At 37.4% G+C, this 22367-nt stretch overlaps 2 pseudogenes; one reads left to right on the top strand and one right to left on the bottom strand.

Annotated features, from left to right (window-relative positions):
- Positions 1 to 11058: 11058 nt before the first annotated feature.
- On the top strand, positions 11059 to 12541 carry LOC121791322 (annotated as a pseudogene).
- Positions 12542 to 19567: 7026 nt separating this feature from the next.
- On the bottom strand, positions 19568 to 20827 carry LOC121791323 (annotated as a pseudogene).
- Between the last annotated feature and the right edge of the window lie 1540 nt (positions 20828 to 22367).

The following is a 22367-nucleotide window of genomic DNA, read 5'->3' on the forward strand; positions in this document are numbered from 1 at the left end:
TGATTTCTAAGTAACTTGTAAAATTAATGAGTTGATGGTGATTTTAAAGAATTAAAATGAAAGAATAATTTTACGATGGACTAAATGAGAATGGTGTTCATATATGATACCCACATATGATACTACTAGCAATCTAGCATGGTAATGTTATCTCTCATTCTCACAAAAAATAATTGCATTCTAATTATTTTTATCGATTGATCTTTCATTGTATAAATTTGGAATTATAAAGTTTAATTAATGTTTTGAAAAATTGAATGTTTCAATTAATCTTATATTGAATTAATAAACTCTTTTAATTCATTTAAACAACTAAATATTACAGTGAAACATTAAAAAAATATTATCACGAAATAATGTACTCCCTGTCACTATATCATATCCATACACATAATTTAAAAAAATCTGAAGTGGATAAAAACTTAATGTTAAACATAAATAAATTTTTTAAATAAGGCGACGAATTCACCGAAATAGCATCAAATATATAAAGTACATTGTACCCTCTAATATTTTGACATGTATTTTTGCTTAATACAAAACTACTTATGCCAAGAGAGATTAATAAGAGGAAAAGTGTGGTTCTCTTGATGTTTTATTTTTGTTTTGTTTTAGTTAATATGGCAAGAGAGATTGGAAAAATGCGTTTATATTTTTTTGACTTTTTAGTAATTTGTTTTGTACCGTGTTAATTAAAAATTGTACGATCTCCGTCAACTAAAAATAGGCATAGTTGTGTATTATACGAATTTTAAATATATAATTGGTAAAGGAAGAGAGAAGAAATGCTTGTAGATTGTAGAGTCTACATTATTAATAGTATGACAAAGTTTAAAACTTTGTAAATTTAGAAATTGATTAATTTTAGTGGACGACCAAAAATGGTAAACTGGTATATTTTTATAAAACGAGGTAGTGTATTGTAAAGATATTACAATTTTCATACTAATAAGTATACACATAACTATATCATTAATATATAATAAGTTAATTTTAAATGTTAGTATGAAAGTATCTAAAATAAATAAATTATGATAAGTTAGAATTTGAAATTAAACTAACTTTATATCTCCATTTTGCCGTTTCAATCTTTCACGTCATTTCCAAAAAGTGCATTGAAGAATTCTAATATTGGTAAAGGGTTGTTTAGTAAAAGTACATAAGCATTAAACAGTTATTAATTTCTCTGATCTGTTTCTTACATATAATGACCATAATGCCTTATTATGACCAGCCTGGCCATAATGTGGCCACATATCATTTCCCTTGACTTTTACTTGATAATAAAAAAGTTCTTGCAACAGATTTTTAGCTAATTGGTCTTCATTTTTTTTGTTGGACCTAGCTAGTTGGTCTTCATTTTTTTTGTTGGACCACGGGTATCCACTGGCAGACGGACTCAGTGATTATCATTCGTGATTTGCTGGTTCCTCCAATCTTTTTTGTAGTAATCGAAATAAATCCAGATTGACAGGGGAGAATATAGTTGAATACAAAGTATGCTACATGCATTCTGAAACCTAACTAATCCAATTACTTAAATCAATGGCGAATAAGAACTTATCATTTATGGTAAAAATGAAATGTGACTCTTACTATAATGGTAAAATGTGACTCTTATTGTGAGAGAGATGGTTTAAAATGAAATGAAGTATACGTGAAAGACATGGACGCTTTCAAATCATGCATCCTCGTAAGTTATAATTAGACAATACAAAAATAATTTATTCATATAGTAGGAGTATTAAAAAAATCTAAAGAAGTGCTTTCTCTAATGAGAAAAGAGTTCCATCCAAGGCCCGAAGGGGATGACGTTGAGCCGCCATCAAACATAAGCGGCGGCGGCGCCACCTTCTGGAACTCCGGCGCCGCCGTGAGCCTCTGAACAACATCCCTGAAATCGACGGGCTCCACCTTGTAGATTTTTGGAGGGGTCGCCGGCATCGGGGCAATAGGCTTTTTCTTGATCACCGGAAGTCTGCGAACGGAATGGAGAGCCGAAAGATACGGCGGCGGCTGGGTGTTCCTTTCTTTGCGAGAAGTGAAGTGAGTTGAAGTGTTAGATGAATTTGAATAAGAAGATGGAGATGAAGTTACTGAGTATGAATACGTATCCATATATGGAAATGCGTATTTTCAGATAAGTTTATGTTTCGGATATAGTAAAAGCAATGCGAAAAGCACTAGAGTTGTGAAGGTGTATATATAGTGAAATAATGCAAAAATTGAGGAATTGTGATTCCAAATAGGAGGGAAAATTGAAATAGACCTACAATAAATTGAGAATGCAAAGGCAAATGCAAATTTGGTTTGTCGTGAGCGTCGGCGGCATGGGGCGTTACATCATGGGTGGTCAAGTTTGACCAAATTAAAGGATTGAAAAAAAGGCCTCGATTATTGTAGCATTGATTCTTGTAATGTTGTAAACGTTGCATTTATTTCAGAATAACGGTTGAGTTTTTGTGGACAAGCCGCCGGGGCCATGATCAAAAATGGTTTGAGTCACGGGAAAATGTTGACCGGAAACAATTCAACTCGATTGTAATATCTCTTATATAAAAATCATCGGATTAAGTTTATGTGATTCATCTCTTCTCTCAATGCTGATATAATAAATCAACATATAATATTACCAAATTAGGGTGAAATAGTATTGTTTTTTACCAGAAAAGTTCAACTCCAAACATCGACAGATCTTGAATTAAACAGAAGTGTGCTTAGTTAAAAGATAGATGAGTGGTAAGAAGAATATCCACTGTTGCTTGATAAAAAAACTTTGATTCTCTTAATTTTGGTGACATTTTGGAGTATTTTTATGAATATTTTATTGGGTGGCGGCTGCAAGTAGGACTTCTTCGATCTGGCCTAGTAGCCTCAAATTAATTCAGTATTAACTTTGTCAATAAACAATAATTAAGGTCTAAATTAAACCGGTTTTAGAATTGATATATGTGTGCGTATGCATTTTGAATTTCTAGTTTAAGATCCGATATTTCATGATGACAATAATTGAATTAATTTTTTTTGTACTATATCTTTTAATTAATTTGAAACTGTAGGTGAAAACTTCTACTTTATTTGTTATATTATTGATGGTCTATGGTTGGTTGCTTGCTTCAAGTATGAACCAGACGTAGTATTATGTAAGCACCCACGTTATCTATATAGTTACTATATATATATGGTTGTGGCCTTGTGGGGGCATACACTTTATGGGATATTATTAGTGCATCCACCACAAGTCTCTCGTCATCCCTCTAACTAGGCCTGCCAAATTGGGTATCGGCGGATACCCGATCCGAAAATTTCGGATACCCGATCCCGAATTTCCCAAAATCTAGTATCCGATACTTGATCCGATTTTGATTTCGAGTATTCAGTCCCAATTTCAATTTCGATTTTGACTTTTTTAAAGTATTATATATAACTTTTATAAATACAAACATGTAATTCGCATTAATACAAACTTGAAGAAATATTTAAGAGAAAATAACTACAAACTTTTAAAAATACAAAATTCATAAGTTACCCATCACAATTATCCTAATATTTAATTACTTAAATTTTTTAAAAGTTAGAATTAATACATTATTTTAAAACCCTATGACTATGAGCAGTTAGAAATTAGAATATAAAGCGGACAGTTGGGTACTTGGGATTGTAAATAAGTAAGAATATCCTCACATGATCAGCCGCTATTACCTACGGAAATTAGAATAAATATATTATTTATTAATATTTAAAAAAATCGGGTATACCCACTCGGATATCGGGTAACCCGATATCTAAAAATTCAAAGTTCTCAATACCCGATCCGAAACTCGATTTTTCAAATTTCGGGTATCCAATTACCCGACTTTTTCGGGTTTAGATATCGGGTATCCATTTTCGGGGTTTAGATATCGGGTATTGGATACCCGATATCCATTTTGGCAGGCCTACCTCTAACTATATCTCTCATTCGTCGTATCATCATTCCTCTCAATTTTTCATATACATACACTGATACACATATACTCCAATAATAATAGTAATAATTAAAATTTTAAAATTTTAAATTGAAAATTTTTCAATAGATCAAGATACAGTAAGTACAGATCAGATTCAATATGAATCAATATACAGATTCAGTTGATCAGTATATAGATTAATGCCTTCATACTGATTTTACGGGATTTGTGAGGGAATAAAAGTATAACCTGTATTCCACTAATTTTTTATACAGATTTTTTTTACATTTCTTAAAATTTGTTCCAGAATTAAAGTGGACAATTATTAAGGGCGGGGGAGTATTATTATAATATTATTTTTATTTAATTCACAACAATCTATAATATGCCTTACATGTAAACTCGTTTGTTTTTTTTTTCAATTGTGGAAGCTTCATACATGCATGATCTTTTCGATTATTTCTAAATTCTACTTTTCTGCCACTTATATTATCACAAGGGTAAGTATCGATTATGCCTAAGTTTTGTAGTTATATTATTATTTTCATAACTAATACTCCAACTATCTCGTGATTAGTGATTGATATTTTTTTCTTTATCACGCTATAAGTGATCAATTTATATTTTTATTCTCAATTTTATTCTTTCTCCACTTAACACAATAAATATCATTTCTTTAATCTTGTACCCAAAATAAATCCATCTCTTATAAGTTATAATGGAATGAAATGAGTATTATTCTAGATGTATCTTATTTCGTACACAACAATCTATAATATGCATTGCATATGAGATTGTTGTGTACTAGTATTAAATATTTTCCGTCATTCTACAAAAACTTCAGACATACATGATATTTTCTGCCATCTCTAAATCCAAAATTTTCACTATTAAGTATATTATCACAAGCTAATAAATTTTTAGTAATAACCCTATCGAACTATCGGGCTATTTAAATTAATCCATGAATTTGGATTTAAACTGGCATCCCTTTTAAATTTGTTAATGAAATTTTTGTAGTGCGCATATTTCCTAATACCAATGTATAAAATTGACTAAAAGAGAATAAATGGATGACAATTGCAACAGAGCCGATTTATAACTAGTCGTCTAGAAGCATTCCCTACCGCAAGAATTCAAAAAATCATGACATTGTAACCAAGTTCAGATTGAATATATGAGAAACAAATTCAACAATTTCTTATGAGATCTGTAGTTAAATTATTTTTTTATGACCACCTGTTTTTTTATTTTTTTTTTCAATCGTGTGTTTATTTTCGTGTTTACATTCGTTTTGTCTATTTCTTGTACAGTACAGTAAGGTATAGAAGTTCCTGCAAAATTTGTTGCTTTAATTTCAAATGCTGCACACAGCACACGTGCGGTTTTATTGTTACCAGGTAGACCTTATTTAACATTAACGTTAGTCGTTAGGGATGTTAGTGTAGTTCACAATCCATGAGCTATCCGAATAGCCCGTTAAAATTAGAGGATTGAGTTTAAAAATTTTCAACCCGATAAAATTATAATTCAGATTAGTCTGCAATCCGAGTGGGCAAGACCGATGTGCAGTCTTGTTGGGTTGGACCTTGGTATAACTATTATCTATTATTTCTTCATGGTTGATAGATAAATGTATTGATTTTTGTCATAAATGAAACGGGCTGAATATAGTGAGACAGTCCTAATTAAAATACGACTCAACTATCGTGTTACGAAGGAAATATTTTTAATTCGTGTGATACTAATTAAACAATATCATCTATTATCAATCACTTGTTTTATTCAATGTGATTTAGTTAAAATAGCAAAATTCATTAGAATTTAAAAACCATAGTAATAAATTTCCAAAATTATATTATTGCAACAAAAAAAATTAACATAATTTAAATCCTGAACACCATTCAAAGTTGGAATTTAAATAACTAAAATTTCAACTTTGCCCGGATACGTCAATGTATCTCTTGTTTTGTGGGCTTATAATACTGTCGTCTTTGTTGTAGGCTTTTAATAGTGTGATTGTGCAAAGTTATTTGTCGTCTCATCAAGTTAAGTCTAAAAGCACCGCATAATTCTACTGGTGTATGCTATTGCATTCTGATTTGATTGTCCATTATCTGTCCAATTTAATCATCTTTGAGTACTTACGAACTCATAGATGTAAAATATCATTACTCGAGCCTATTACTATATGTTAAATGTGTCATGTCTACCGTATCTAAATCTATCAGAAAAGAGCCTATTAGAGCATTCACATCCATGTTCTTAGGCAACAGCATGGATGTGGTGGGCCCTATTATTCAATTTAAACACTTCAATTACTAAAAACATTTTCACAATATTAAAATACATTAAAAATATTCGATACTACTACAAATTACTAAAAAAATCAAAAAGTACATAATTAAAATCTTAAAAATTAAAATTACATAATTAAAATTCTAAAAATTGAGATTGAGAGAGTTGTTTGGTGTAGTGTGATTTTTTGTGTTTGAAACGGGGGTATTTATAGATGAAAGTGTGAATTTTGGGGTAAAAAAAAAGAAAAAATAAATTAAAACTGTGGAAAAAATAGATATATTTTATTGAAAGTGGAGAAATATTTTTTTTATTAAATCTAAATTTTTGGATTTTTTTGAATTTTTCTATAAAAAATAATAATAAATGATAAACCAACGGCCAACCAGAGCATGCCACGTCGGTTGCTTGTGCTCTTGCCGTCGGCAAGAGCACCGATGCGGATGCTCTAAGTGAAATATGTCTTGCACTAGTCTTAAGAAATAGTACTATGAAGAAGAACAGGAGATATCATCTATTCTTCATATGTGGGCATTCTAGCATCCTATGGTACTACTGTTATAAACGATACATAGGGTATCTCTTTTTGCCTATCCAAAGAGCCAATCACGTATTTTTTAATCCCAATATTGTATCTTGGGATTAAATATATAGTGTGTTTGGTTCATAGGATTCAACCCCATAACTCAATCCTAGATGAATAATCATGGGAAAATTAATCATAGCTTACTTCCTTCAACTAAAATAATCTCACAACTCAATCCTAGACTATATCTCGATAATATTTTATCTAGGAAACCAAACACCACCTTAGAGGATTTGATGAGAAAATTTAGATTTTCATGTTTTGCGTTGTCTCGTGGGCTATCAGGGTCATACAAAACAAGATTGTGTTCCAAGATGTCGAAACCAATAGGGAGTTTGGGAAAAAAAGATTATTTTGGCACCTTGGAATTTAGGCGAAAGGATGGTGCCCAGATTTTGCATTCTCGTGTAGCTATTTGTTTGATAATTTGGGCGAAATTAGGGAGTGGACGTGTGCAAGGAATAATAAGAGAATAAGGTGCAATGCATAACTTCTGGTATGGTGTTTTTTCTTTGGCCTGATTTTGGTAGTGTTTTTTTTGTTTGTATTCTCTATATTTTGGACTTTTCGTCTATTTGCTATTTATAGTAAAAATAAAACAGAATAATTACAAAAATTGCACTAATATCATGAACGGCTTCATTATGCAGGGATCAATAATTCCAGAAAGGAACTACTACTACATATCAAGGTGTAGAAAAACCTGTAAAAAAAAGCATGACCTCTTGAGTTGCAGTTGGGGCAAGAAACTTTATACCAATTACTCCAGAAATGAGCTGTTGCCCTTCCCTTAATACTTACTATATTGAAGCAAGAGTCCTCAAATATGGCACTCTTGCTGCCTGCTGCAACACAAAGGTAGGAATAGAGATAGCAATTTTAAAAAACCAATCACAATTTCCGAAAAAGTCCACCACTTTTACCAACAATGAATAATCAAAACATTACATGGATGGCATCCTTCCATGTGCTCTTCTTGGTCCACACCGCCAAAAGAGCCTCACAACCCGCAACGTCTCACTTTCCAAATCGCATCATAATGTTGTACAGTACTAATAAATTATTCTCAACCAACATTTATATAAATACCACAACACATTACTCTTCAAATTAGCTTCATTCCAGATGAGATCCAAAAGGGTGGGAGCGCAGAGCAAATTCGTCCGCTACATCAAATGCCCGTTCCGGGCCCTGGCCCGGGCCCGGGACCTCTACATGCAGAGCCTCGCAGCGACGGGCGGCGGCTGCGTGACATACGGCAATGCCATGGGGTGCCCGACCCCGCACATTGCTAGTCTGCCCAGAAGCGCGAGCGTTAACTCGGGCTTCAGAAGTGCAGACGAGCAACTGCGGGACCTCATGAGGCTCACTCCGGCCGCTGCCCCGGCCAGAGCGGGAGGATTGAGGCGGAGCAAGACGGTTGCTCATGGAAGGATTAATGAGGAGGATGATAGAATGGGTTTGCTGGGAGAATTTGTCTACCACAGGAATAAAACTTATGCACATTCGTCTACACTTAAGCTTCTCCCATGATCATTTTTTTTTATGTCTGTTTATGATAATAATGTTGATTTGTATTTCATGTAAATGCCATGTTTGTTGTTTTGTTGGCACCAATGTATGTTACTTTTATTGATTAGATTAGTCTATATTTTTCTTAAAAGGCTTAAATTGGCAATATGTGTTCATGTGTAGACATTTGATATTCAAAGTGAAAGCAAGTATGGATCACAGCCAAGAGGGAATGAAAAACAAGGAAAAATAAAAGGTGTCAAGGCTTTATTAATTATTTTAATATTGCTAAAGAGTAGTACTATATAGATAGTAATATAGAAATGCACGTTCGCTCCTGTAAAGACATGATTATGAAATTAAGTGATTAATTGATTAATTAATTTGGGTGGTCCTTTCGGTTTGGGGTTTAATATTTTATTGCCACTTAATTGTAATTCATGGGAGGTTCTTAGGAAGCTAGGCATTTAAGAAATTTACAATAGGACAGAGTGTTATTTGTTGGTCACCAAATACAAAGATGATGGGAGAAGAAGAACTTGTCAAAAGAATTATTCTAATCCTTACCACCTTTTAAATCAAGCAGATACTATATGTTATCTTTGCGTATAACTTGATATCTAACTGCAAAATATAATGTAATAGTGGAAATACTTATATTGGCCATCACTATGAGTTGTGACATTAACTAAACTTATATTCGATCAAAGAAGTATCACCACATAAACCTCATCGGTTAAGTATGTGTGACTAATTTTCTGAATTACTCCTGATTTGTAGTAGGAATTATTTTTAACCTTAATCTTCTAACACAATGAATTTTAGAGTCCATGCAATTATATTCATGGATCGTTTGTGGATTTCGTGAGTCTTTGTATTGCAGGCTAATTAAACTAAAAATTTAAACCAATTAGTAATCTTGGTTAAAGCTGAAAATGAGAAGTAATGATGATATTGATTCCTTTTTCGCTTTCCAACATATCATAGTCTTTTCTTGAGTTGAGTTATTTTTTGGTTTTAGAAAGGTGCATCGCATCGCATCTTCCTTTTAGACATAATGATCAACTCCGATCGGCCTCTTATTTTATCTGTGATCAATTCATCATACCATGAGAATTACTGAATTCAATGAACATAGAATTAAAGCATACATATACTAAGCTTACGTGGCAAGCCTAAAAGCTGACGTGAAGATCGCCGAATATTCATAAAATGATGTCGTTTTCTAAAGCTAAAACGACGTCGTTTTATGTGTAGAGAAAAGTCGTTGTGGTGGTAAAAGTTTGTTAGTGTAAGAAAGTGAACTGATTCTGTTTTAAAATTTGTAAAAACGGTTTTGGAATGGTAAAAATCGTGTTAACTATGTAAGGAATTTAGTATATCCAATTAACAATTCTTTAGGAATGGTAAAAGGGTTCGTTTGTTTGTCAAAAGAGTTGTACTAATTAGTATTGAGGATTATGATTTCTTATTATATAATTCCTAGAAATATGATATTTGATAGATTACTTATTCATTATTTAAAAATATTAAGGAAAGTGTTTAGGATTTTGAATTTATATTATCCATTAAATATAATTGACTAATTAACATAATAGTTTATAAGATTTTTTCAAATTAAATATCTAATTGATAAAATAATTATGATTATAACTAATTATATAAACCATAATTTAAAATTACATTAAGATTCTCATAATACGTGTAGTAACTATTCAAGATCATAATAATAATCACTATAATTTTTTTGATTCATAGTTTTAATAATTACATTTATATTTTCTTAAATATTTATTAAGTATTACAATAGCAATTATTATTATTATTAATTATTATTATTATTATTGAACCTGATTTTAAAATTATATTTAAATAATATATTATAATTGTCTTAAGTTATTAATTGATAATATAATAATAATAATAATAATAATAATAATAATAATATAATAATAATAATAATAATAATAATAATAATAATAATAATAATAATAATAATAATAATAATAATAGTATTAATAAAATTTTTATTATTATACTCATAGTTATTTACCATAAATATAATAAAGAGACATTAACGAAAATAGAGAGACATTATTTTACTACTACTTCCATAAAAACAATTTCATAGTGACTTTTGTTGCATATTTTCTCAGCAATAAGCCCATGGGCCGGAATCGTGAAGGGCTCCCTCTACTTTGTAGAAAAAGCCCACAACTCCTTAAGAATCTTTGCACCTCTGGCATAAGAAGCAGGCAAAGCAATAAAACGAACCACCATTAATAATCTCATTGACTGATGCAAATAGGCAAGAAAATAGCATTTATTTCTTCTATACCAAAAAAAAAAACAGAAATGGACATACGCCAAATTTTCATTAAAAGAACGTTCTCTTCATTGCAAAATTTCAATATGATGGAAAAGAAAAGATGGAAAAATATTATTATATAATTATTTCACTCATCAAATAAATAGGAGTAATGAATAGTTAGTTACTATTTCCTTCTTCAAATCTCCGCTATCATGACTTTTCTCACCATCAAAAGTGGAAATAAACAATCAAATTCCATTGTCATTTTCAAGAATCAAGACTAAGACTAAAAAAACTTCCCCTTGAATTATGGCGTTAAAATCTTAAATCCTAACGAGTGCATACAAATTAGAAATACTTGTAAATTAAATGCACACACATCACATCCTCTTCCGGAAACATTAGATTTGCATTTCACAAAATTCAATTCCCTTTAAATAATTTTCACCAAAAATAGAAACACATTCCCCATAAAATAAAAAGAAAAGATTTAACATAGCCATATCCCATATATTCCATATAGTGTGAAATGGCGAAACCCATCCAAAAAAAACCTTCAAATTGCTTCAAAACATGCGTGACAGCAGCCGCATCACTTCTCCTCTTCATCCCAATGCTAACCTTCGCCGATCCATGGCTCCGCCTCCTCTACCCCCGATCCGACCCGCCCCCCGCCGAATCGAAGGGTCCGACGTTCTACGACGACCCGGACACGTCATACACCACTGACAACCCCATCACAGACTGGGACGAAAAAAGAGGCGCATGGTTCAAGCAGCACCCCCAATTCTCCCAATCGGAGAATCGGATATTCGTCATCACCGGCTCCCAATCCTCCCCATGCTCCAATCCATCTGGAGACCATTTCCTACTCCGATTCTTCAAAAACAAGGTCGATTATTGCAGGATCAACGGCTACGGGATTTTTTACAACAACGCTTTTCTCCACCCGAAGATGCGGTCGTACTGGGCGAAGATCCCGGTGATCCGGGCGGCGATGGTGGCGCACCCGGAGGCGGAGTGGCTGTTCTGGGTGGACTCCGACGCGATCTTCACAAACATGGATTTTAAGGTGCCTTTAGAGAGTATAAGGATCACAACATGGTGGTGCACGGTGGGAGGACATGATCTACAAGAAGAAGAGCTGGGTGTCGCTGAACGCGGGGTGTTTCTGATTAGGAATTGTCAGTGGTCGATGGAGTTTCTGGACACGTGGGGGGAGATGGGGCCGAAGAGCCCGAGGTTTGTGAGATGGGGGGAGACGTTGCGGGAGACGCTCAAGGATAAGGCGTTTCCGAATTCGGATGATCAGTCGGCGCTGGTGTATTTGCTGGTGAAGGGGGGAGGAGGTGGAGGGAGAAGATATACGTGGAGAATGGGTATTCGCTGCATGGGTATTGGATTGGGATAGTGGGGAGGTTTGAGGAGATGGGGAGGAAGGGGGAGGTGGGGAGGCGGCATGCGGAGGTGGAGGGGGAGGGGGAGGCGGCGGACGAGAAAGAGAGGTGGCCGTTTGTGACGCATTTCACGGGGTGTCAGCCGTGTAGTGGGGAGCATAATGAGGCGTATGAAGGGGATTCGTGTACGGTGGGGATGGAGAGGGCTCTTAATTTTGCGGATAATCAAGTCTTGAGGAATTATGGCTTTGTGCATCCTGATTTGGGGAATGTTTCCATTGTTACGCCTCTGCCGTTTTACTGATTAATTACTGCATCTACATAGTACTACCACCATTTTGCAGTTAATCTACTTCAATTTCTGGTTTTGTATTTGGGTAACATAGGATGGGATTCACAATCAGGGGTGTGAAAGGGAATCGGAGATTTCAGCAGTGAAGTAATAGAAAGATTAAAGTTGTATACATTTATTTCACTGTTTTATGGTTTTGCTTTGTCTTCACCCAAACAGTGTGTAAACTTGGACCTGGATCACACTCTTGACTCTTGTTGATGTCATATAATCTGCTTAATTTTGTTTAGAGCATACAAAAGTACATTGATATTTGAATTCCCAATTGTTGCATTTTGGAAATAGCTACATTTGTCAGAGTTAGTAACTCTAATTGGATTGGCTAGACATATCATATGCTAATATGATCAGTTAGTCCATACTACTAAATTTTTACTTGTTTAATACTCTCCCGTCCATGAATAAATGTCTCATATTTAACCGACTTGGGTTTTAAAATAATGTTTGACTTTATAAAAAAGTGGATAGAAAAAATAAGTGAGAGGTGGATCCTGCTTTTATATATTAGTTTTATAATAAAATGTGAATTGAATAAGGTGTCCATTTAGCAATAAAAATAAAATAAGATAATTATTGATGGACTGACAAAAAATAAAAATTGGATGATTCACTCTTATGTGCCAAAGAGCACAAGAGAATATACTTCGGTTATAACAAGAATGAAACGCAATTTTATTTCGTTTCATACATGTCGGTTTGCTTTTCTTTACATCTTTTAGAAATCTTTTGAAAAGTCTAAAATTAATTGCTATAATATTAATATAATGGTGATTATTCATAAAATAAGTACCTAAAATGAGTACATGCCAAAACTGGTCCTGAACATATGTCTATTTTATGATTTTGGACTTGGTCCTATACTTTATCTTTTGAATTTTTGCATCCTAAACATTTCAACTTAGATCACAATTGGTCATACACTAACAATTCCGTCAATTTTTAAACGGTAAATATATAAGTCCTAAAATACTATTAAAAGACCGTAAATTTCAATTATAATAACATTAATCTTGATTATCGTTGCCAATATATAAGTAAAATTAGGTTAAGGGTATAAAATTAGCCAATATGAATCATATTTGTAAAATATGATTAGCTAGAGTTAGCTCATAAAATATAATAACCTAAAATTGGCAAACGCTTATCTGAAAAATGTCCAATTGCGAGAGGATGGCTAGGGATTTTGATAAATTATTCCGAATCTTGAGCTTAAACCATTGTACAAAACGCATATTTCTTTTATTAAACATAGTATTGGATAAATCAATCAAAATCAAGCAATCGAGAAGAATCAAACACTGAAGGGAAAAGATCAAGAATTAAATAAATTAATTGCTATTTATTTATATACCATAAATACTATAGGAATCAGTCAAACAAATAATTTAATGTAATAGAATAAAATTATTCAAGTCTAATTCTTGAGATGATTTCAATATTTATTTTACATTGCTGGGCTATTTTTAAAGTGGGAATATCTCATATTTTTACTTAGTGATAGTAGAGTTATTGAGTGCACTTACTTTAACAGAAATAACAAAGTAATCGACAGAAAAAGAGAGTGCGGTTGAATAAAAAGTTATGAGATTCGTGTTTGAATATCCGCTGCGCTAATCATGCGGTTTGATTAAATTTGTTAGCATGCAAGAACAAAATTTAAGTATACACGCATTAATTTCAGCTTTAATTTGGCATGCACAATTGAAAGGTGACAGATTGAAAAGTAAGAGGCAGAAAACAACATACATAATCATCATGAAACCTTAGTTCACATGCTTTACATGATCGGTAAAACAACTTTACATTGCATATAATACTGAATATTTAGTATCTAAGCCATCTCCCCTACCATCACAAAATCGAAAATGGGACAAGTGAATAGTACTCCAATTCATTCCGTTTTAAATTTTTGACAAGTAAAAATTCATTTTTAGATTTGTACTATTACAAATCCAATACGTTTTCAAATTTTGATTTATTACTTTATAACTCAATTCGTTGTATATTTTTCACAATGAGAAAAGGGCGGAAGAGAAATAAAGAAAGTAGTATATTGAAATAGATTTGATTAATGAAATTAATTACTTGATTTAATGTAATAATTAATGTCATTTGTTTAATTTTCCGAATTTACTTAATATATATAAAATTTAGAGAATAATAGTTGAAGTAATATTAATAATTAAAATTAAAATATATATAAAAAGAAAGCACGAGCCAGAGTATTACTATAAAAAAGAAGACAGATAAATAAATTACAAACTATAAATAATGTATGTTTACGTAATTGAAGTATCTTTAAATTCGTTTAAATTTTAGTTTATGTTATTATAGCATGTTTAATAGTAGTATAATTTAATTTTTAAATTGTGTAATTTTAATTTAATAGTGTATATAAATATATTAATACGTAGATATTATTATTATTATTTAAATATTTTTGATAAAGTGTTGTGAGGTCAATAGGAATTTAGTTTTAAAAAAGTATAGTTATGATCGCAAAAAGGTATAAAAAGTGAGTAGATAATGTTATTTTGAATTTGAGTTTTGACTAAATAATTGGAGTTAAATCACTTAGTTAATAGTATGATATTTACTGAAAAATGTATTCGCGAATGATGTAATAGTTGAAGATGGCCTAATGAAATTTAATTCGTCCCATAAAAAAAGACTAATTTTGTCATTTTGTTCCGTCTTATAAAAATAGGTATTTCTATTTTTTGTAGTAACTTTTTCCCTCTAATGAAGTGAGCTTTATTTCCATGAACAACTATTCAATCACTTTTTCCCTTTTTATAGCTTTCCTACTTTAACAATTATGCAATTAAAACCCGTTTATCTCAAGATATACTAGTATTTTTATGAAACAAATGGAGTATTAGTAATAACTTATGCAAGTGCTTACTTAGATTTTATCCACCTCCCTTAAATCGATCATTTCCTACTATTTATGGACATACCAGGTGTTTAAATGAACGACATTGTTTTGAGAACCTGGAGACAATGCCATTATTTTCCCAAAATTTATGACCGAGTTGAGTTACTACTACTACTATTTAACTTCTAGACTCCATATAAGATGTGGTACGAATGTAAGCCGAGGTCCAACATTTACAAAACATAGAATTAATCGAGCAGGGGATGGGGGCGCACCACCTGCATATCACATGTACCTAATAAATACGGACGACATAATTCCTCATAAATATTTATTAATCACTGCTCATTATACACTGGAAATCAACACAATTACTAAAATTGAAGAAATTATACAAAGGCACTTTATCTTAAATTCTTAACCAACACTAGAAATCAATACAATTCATATTGAAAAAATTAATATAGAAATGAAAACACCTAGTTTACTTACTGTATGAAAGAAGGCAGATAGAGATTTGTGTGTTTTTTTTAACTATTACTAAGTCATTTTATGTACACAAAATGTGTAAATCAAAAGTAAAATGATGATTTTGAAAATATAAGCCGCCAAATAAGAAAAAAATGGGTTTATTGGGTAGTAAAATGTTTTTTCTAAGAGCATCCACAATGGGACGGATGTCCCTGCGGACATCCCGACGGACTTCCCAAAAACACCTTCTGCCACGTCATAAGGACATCCCACTACACAATGACGGATATCCCCAAGGACATCCCGACGGACATCCACAAAAAAAATAAAAAATCAGGAAGTTCGTCGGGACGTCAGTCGTGTCAATGCAATGGCGGACATCCCGAAGGACGTCCCGGAAAGCCGCGGAACTCCGGTGTCCGCAGCGGATGTTCGTATCCGTATGCATGCTGCTTAATGGCGGACGTCCAGCGCGGACGTCTGGCACGCCGGTCCGACGTCCGCCGGGACATTCGCCATTGCGGATGTCCCGGCGGAATCCCAAAAACACCTCCTGCCACGTCATAAGGACTTCCCACTACTCTGCACGTCATACGGAATTTCCACTGCACAGTGGTGGAATTCCCTGCGGAATTCCCGACGGAATTCCCACAACAAACAAAATTCACAAATTAACAAATTAAACACTTTCCGGAATTAAAAATTTCAACACGAATACAGAGAAAATTCAACCACTTTATTTAAAAAAAACATACTTGATTAAAAAAAAGTACATTATTTTTTAAATAAAAACCAGCTCCTCACTCCTCGGATTCCCCACCGTCGGTTCCCTCGCCGTCCCCGCCGCCGCTATCTGACATCGCGTCGAACCCCAAGTCGCGGCGCATACTGTTGAGGAGTGGTCTAAGCTTCCGCTTGTAGTGGGAGTCGGTCGCTTGGCGCCATTCCTGCATCCCACGTAACAATGCGTCATGTGCGGCGATGCGGGCAGAGGAGGGGTTCTCGGGATCCGGATCGTTTTGGGTGGGTGCGGCCGATTGAGCCTGGCGGATCCGCTGGGACTTCCCCTCGACAAACGCGCCGCGGACCTTTTCCCAATCGGGCAACGGCGGCGGGCCGAAGATGTGGGAGTGGGGAACTCTGCATCAGCGGGGGAGGGTTCAGCGGAACCAACACTACTGCTGTACTCTCCGGATGTGCTGATCCTCGTCCGCTTCGGCCAGCCGGATTCCACACCCGTAGTGAACTTGGCGAATCCTGCACCGCGAGATACACCTCCCAATATTTGAATTCCCCGAAGCCCTTTTCGGAGTTGGGGAACTGCTGGTGAGACAGCAGCTTCACATCCTCGGCGGACATGCCGCTGGTTGCAGAGCGGAGGTTGTTTGTGTAAATGCCGGAAAATCAGCTGAGCGGCTTCTTCAACCGATCCCACTGTTTCTGGCATTGCTCCGAGTTGTGGGCCTTCCCCGTTGGCGGTTTGAACTGGAGGTAGCTCTGGCTAATGCGCGGCGCCACCACATCCGGTCGATGTGCTAGTTCGCCCCCGACGTATGGATCCTCAACCGCACTGATCCACGCCTCGCGAGCGCGACGCACTCGTCCGAGCTCCAGATGGTCCTCTTGGACTGGCTGGATCCCTCCCCCACGTCAGCAGCGTACACTGGGACGCCCCGTCCCCTTCTCCTCCCTCGCCCTGTCCTCCCCCTCCTCTCTGGCGCCGGCGGAGTCTCCCGGATCGGAGAAAGCCCCAACTCCTCGAACGAGAACGTGTCGATGCCAGTGAACTGAGTCTCGAGAGGAGAACTCATCGGATTGTCCGTCGACAGTAAGTCCATAAAGGGCCGATAGACGTTGTCCACCGGCGATTGGGGGACCCCCGACCAACTCCCCCGAAGCGCCAGGCGATCCTTGCATCATCCCGGGCATCATCATCCCCGGCATCTGGGGCATCACCCCCTGCATCTGGGGCATCATCCCATACCACTGTGGGTACATGTTGTAGTACCCCGGCATCATGCCCGATGGCATTTGAGATTGGGGCAGCATCCCCAGAATTTGGGACATCGACTGGGAAAATTGCGTACTCCTGCCGATCGGAAAATGCAGTGCCGGTGAATCGCTCGAGGCGGAAGAAGAATCGCTATTGTGGTGCTCCATTGATGATTCGAAACAAAGGTATTTAGAGAGAGAGAGATACTCGTTAAAACAAGTGGTGTGAATGAAATGAAGTTCAACGGGATGTATTTATAGAAAAAAAACATTTAATGCAACACACTGGAATTCCGTGCGGAATTCCGTGACAGTCCACGCAATGGCGGACGTCAGGACGGAATTCCGCGCGGAATTCCGCTAAACTCCGCGGACCTGCTACGTCCTCCTCGGAATTTCGTATCCGCACCCGGTATGCACAATGGCGGACGTCCGCCACGGAATTCCGGCACATCCGTGGGAATTCCGCGTTGACGTCCGCCATTGCGGATGCTCTAATGGTTATGATATATTTGGAGATGTATACATCGCCTACGTGTGTGTGTGTGTGTGTGTGTCTGCATAAAAAAAAAGCACGTGCGTCAATAAGCATATAAGACTAATTGCAAAAAGTTTGGAGAAGTTGGCAACATAGAACAATCTTCTCAATCGAATTGCCATCGCCAATAGTTCTTCCTCCAAATATATTCCAATTTCCATCTAGATATTTGAAAATGTTACACCAAATCAATTTTATTATGAGTCTAGAACAAAGTACTATACTATAAAAAAGCACATATTTTGCATTTGATTGAAATAACTACTTATTCCATTAAATGATGAAGACTGTTTCAAACCGGCACAGACTGGTAAAGGCATTCAAGTTTAGCTTTAATTACTTATATACGTCTCACAAGATATATATTCCATATAACCATTAGTACCAATGTTTTAAAAACCGGACCGGACCAGCCGGTTCGACCGGTTCAACCGCGAACCGGTAGGCAGTCCGGTCCGGTTCACCCCTAAAAACCACTAGCACATTGAACCGCCGCGAACCGGTGGAACCGGCCGGTCGGACCGGTCCAACCGCGAACCGGAAACCGGTTTTTCAATTTTCCAAAATTTTTTTTTTAAATTTGTTCAATTTTTCAAAATTTTTTTTTTTTAAAATTTGTTGTTGCTAAGACTTGAACACATGACCTCATCTCTAAATATCAACTTCTTTACCACTCCACCACATGATCATTTTGAAATATTATGAACATTAATTATCCTTATACATTAAATCTGAAATTCTTTTTCCACCAAAACTAATAATTCATATTAGTTTTGTATTCTTTTAAGATAATTCATTTTAATTCTATATTCTTTTAAGAAATTGTTAATTATAATATATTTCTTATATTTTAATTATATTTTTACAATCACTATATTTTACAATATAGGAGTTTATAATTATACATAGACTTTAATACTAGTTTTTAATATTGTGTATTATAGTTTATTATTGTATTCAAACTTAACGTCATTAAATATTCTAATATACTAATATAAGACTTGTTTTCTATAATAATACAATTAAAAGTATAATACTATAATATTTATTGATAAAACATTTAATTAAATTTTATTATTTATAACTAAATAAATAAATATATATGTATAAACAGTATTACGGTTCAACCAATGGTTCGACCAGTGAACCGGTTGAACCAGTGAACCAGTGACGACGCCGGTTCGCTGGCCGGTCCGGTTTTTAAAACATTGATTAGTACATTTTTCTAGTAAAGATTGATAAGTTAAAAAAAAGAAAGAAAAATTGGTGGGAAAAACTTTAATCAAGCAGGATAATCAAAAGGAAGCGGCTTGACAGTGGAGGGATCCTCTAAATCCGGGTGCACGAACCCATAATTCCTAAGCACCTGATTATCCGCAAACGTAAGCGCCCTTGTAATCGCATCAAAGCAGCTCTCGCCGGAATACATCTGGTTGTGGGCCCCACTGCACGGCTGGCACCCCGTGAAGTGCGTGACGAACGGCCTCCTCCAGCTCCCCTTCAGCTGCTCCTCCCACACCCTAGCATAGCCCTCGCTCACCTTCTCCGCGTGCCTCCGCCGCAGCGCCCCCACATTCCTCTCAATCTTATCATACCTCGCCGTGATATTGTCGAAATTCCCTACAATTTCGAGCCAGTACCCTTCGAAATAGTACTCTCCCTCCACGAAGATTTTGTTACCCCATTTTTCTTTTTCCTTTAAATACAAATAGATTAAACCGGATTGGTCGTCGGATTCCGGGAAGATCTTGTCTTTGAAGACGGAGCTGAGGATTTTCCCCCATTTATCGTAGTCGGGGGATTGTGGGCCCATGCTGGCCCACACGTGGAGCAAGTCAAGCCCCCACTGGCAATTCCTGATGAGGAAGACGCCGGCGTTGATGCCCGTCCACGTGTGCCTCTGCTGGAGGAGGAGAGGCCAGCCGTGGACGACCATGTTGAAGTCCTTGTAGCGGGGGAGCGGCGGGAGAAAGTCCATGTCGGTGAAGGCGGCGTCGGAGTCGACCCACCAGATCCACTCCGCCTCCGGGTGGGCCAGCATGGCGGCGAGGACGGCGGCGGTCTTGGCCCAGAAGGAGAACATTTGAGGGTGGAGGAGGGCGTTGTTGTAGAAGATGTCGATGCCGTGGCGCCGGCAGTAGTCCACCTTGTTCTTGAACAGCTTCAGGAGGAGGTGGTCGCCGCCCGGGTTCTTGCACGGCTCCGACTGCGACCCGGTCACCATCACGATCCGGGTCGCCGACCCGGCCCCGAAGCTCGGGTGCTGCCGGAACCACTCCCGCCGCTTCTCGTCCCATTTTCTCACCGGCGCCGACCCGATTGCGTAGCTCAGCTTCGGGTCGTCGTAGAAGTTTCACTCCGGCGAGGCGTAGCTCAGGTCGGGGGCAGCGGCGGTGGATATTTTGGCGGCGGGAAGAGTGAGAATTGGGGTTGGGGGGAAGGAAGACCAGATGGTCCAGACGACCATGAAAGCGACGAGAGAGCCGGCGGCGAGGCGGTAGGAGTCGGAGATGAACGACGCCGTTTTGGGGCGCTTCGGCATTTCGAAGTGGGATTGGTCCATTTTTGGGTGATGATGGGAGGAGGAGCGGCGGGAGGAGTGGTGGTTGAAGGTGGTTTTATGGTTGTGGAGAAAGGTGGTCGTAAAAGTACGGGTTAATGGGGCCGGGTATTCGGGTCTGCGCCTGATACGTTAGCTTGGAGCACCGACAAGCGTCGTGATTTACTCTACAATTTCATTCTACCTTTTTCACCGCAATAGCTAGCGTAGTAGTAGTTGCAGCAGCTTTTATGATCAAATCTTTAGAGCATCTCCAGTGGGCGGACATCCCACTAGGACATCCACTAGGACATCCCAAAAACACCTCCTGCCACGTCACTAGGACTTCCCATCCCACTGTCACGTCACTAGGACATCCCCTGCACAATCCGCCCTTCCCACTAGGACATCCCGCAATAAAAAAATCACAATAATTTAATTACGTAAAAACGGAAATATAATTTTGACACGGAATACGGGAAAGCAAAATACGGGCAAAAATACATATTCATAAAACATAAAAAAAACATAGTTAGAAAAAAAGCAAAATACATAGTCATTCAAAAAAAGAAAAATACATAATCCAACATCCCCGGCTCACTTCGCGCCGCCCCCGTCGCCCGTGCCGTCACCGTCGCCCGTGCCGCCCCCGTCGCCCGTGCCACCCCCGTCGTCCCCTCCGCTAATCTCGGCGCCATCATCTCCAATGGGGGGCATCCCCAAATCGCGCCGACATCCATCGATGACATCCTTCAGCATCCTCTTGTACAGCGGATCGGTCGTGCTATGCCACCTATGCATGGTCCGGACCAAGCTTGTCATTAACTGCGCGCGGGCGAGGCGGTCGATATCTTCTTGGGGAGCAGGGGCCTCCGATTCGACCTCGAACGACCTGCTACCGCTGCTGGTTCCCCTAGCCCTCCGCTGCGCAGCCTTTTGCCCAACCGGGCGACGACGACGGCGAGAGTCTGATTGCGGTAGCGGGGACACTTCGTCGGCTTCCGGGAGCTCGTGCGAACCAGCACTGCTGCTGTATTCACCGGAAGCGTTGATCTTCGTCCGCTTCGCCCAGCCCGATTCGACTCCCCCACAAAACTTTGGGGAATCCTTCACCATGAGAAAGGCCTCCCACTGGTCGAATTGTTTGAGTTTCAAGGCTCTGTCAGGGTACTGAGCAAAGGCACGGTTCCGGACATCCTCCTCGGACATACCGCTGCTTGCCTGGCGGAGGTTGTTTTGGTAGAGGCCAGCAAATCGACTAAGCTTAGGCCTCAACCGCTCCCACTGTTTTCGGCACTGTTCGGGAACGCGACGCTTCGCCCCAGCCGGTTTGTGTGTGTAGTAGGCTTCAGCAATCTGATGCCACAGTCTGTCAATATGCTGGTTGGCACCGACATAGGGATCCTCGACTATTGCAACCCAAGCCTTCGCAAGCGCGACGTTTTCCCACTGGCTCCAGATCGTCCTCTTTCCCGTCTCCTCCTCATCCTCCTCCTCTGCCACCGTTCGTGAGGAAGACCCTGGGGCTTTCCCCTTGCCCTTG

Source organism: Salvia splendens, unplaced genomic scaffold (assembly GCF_004379255.2).
Source record: "Salvia splendens isolate huo1 unplaced genomic scaffold, SspV2 ctg778, whole genome shotgun sequence".
Classification (NCBI taxonomy): Eukaryota; Viridiplantae; Streptophyta; class Magnoliopsida; order Lamiales; family Lamiaceae; genus Salvia; species Salvia splendens.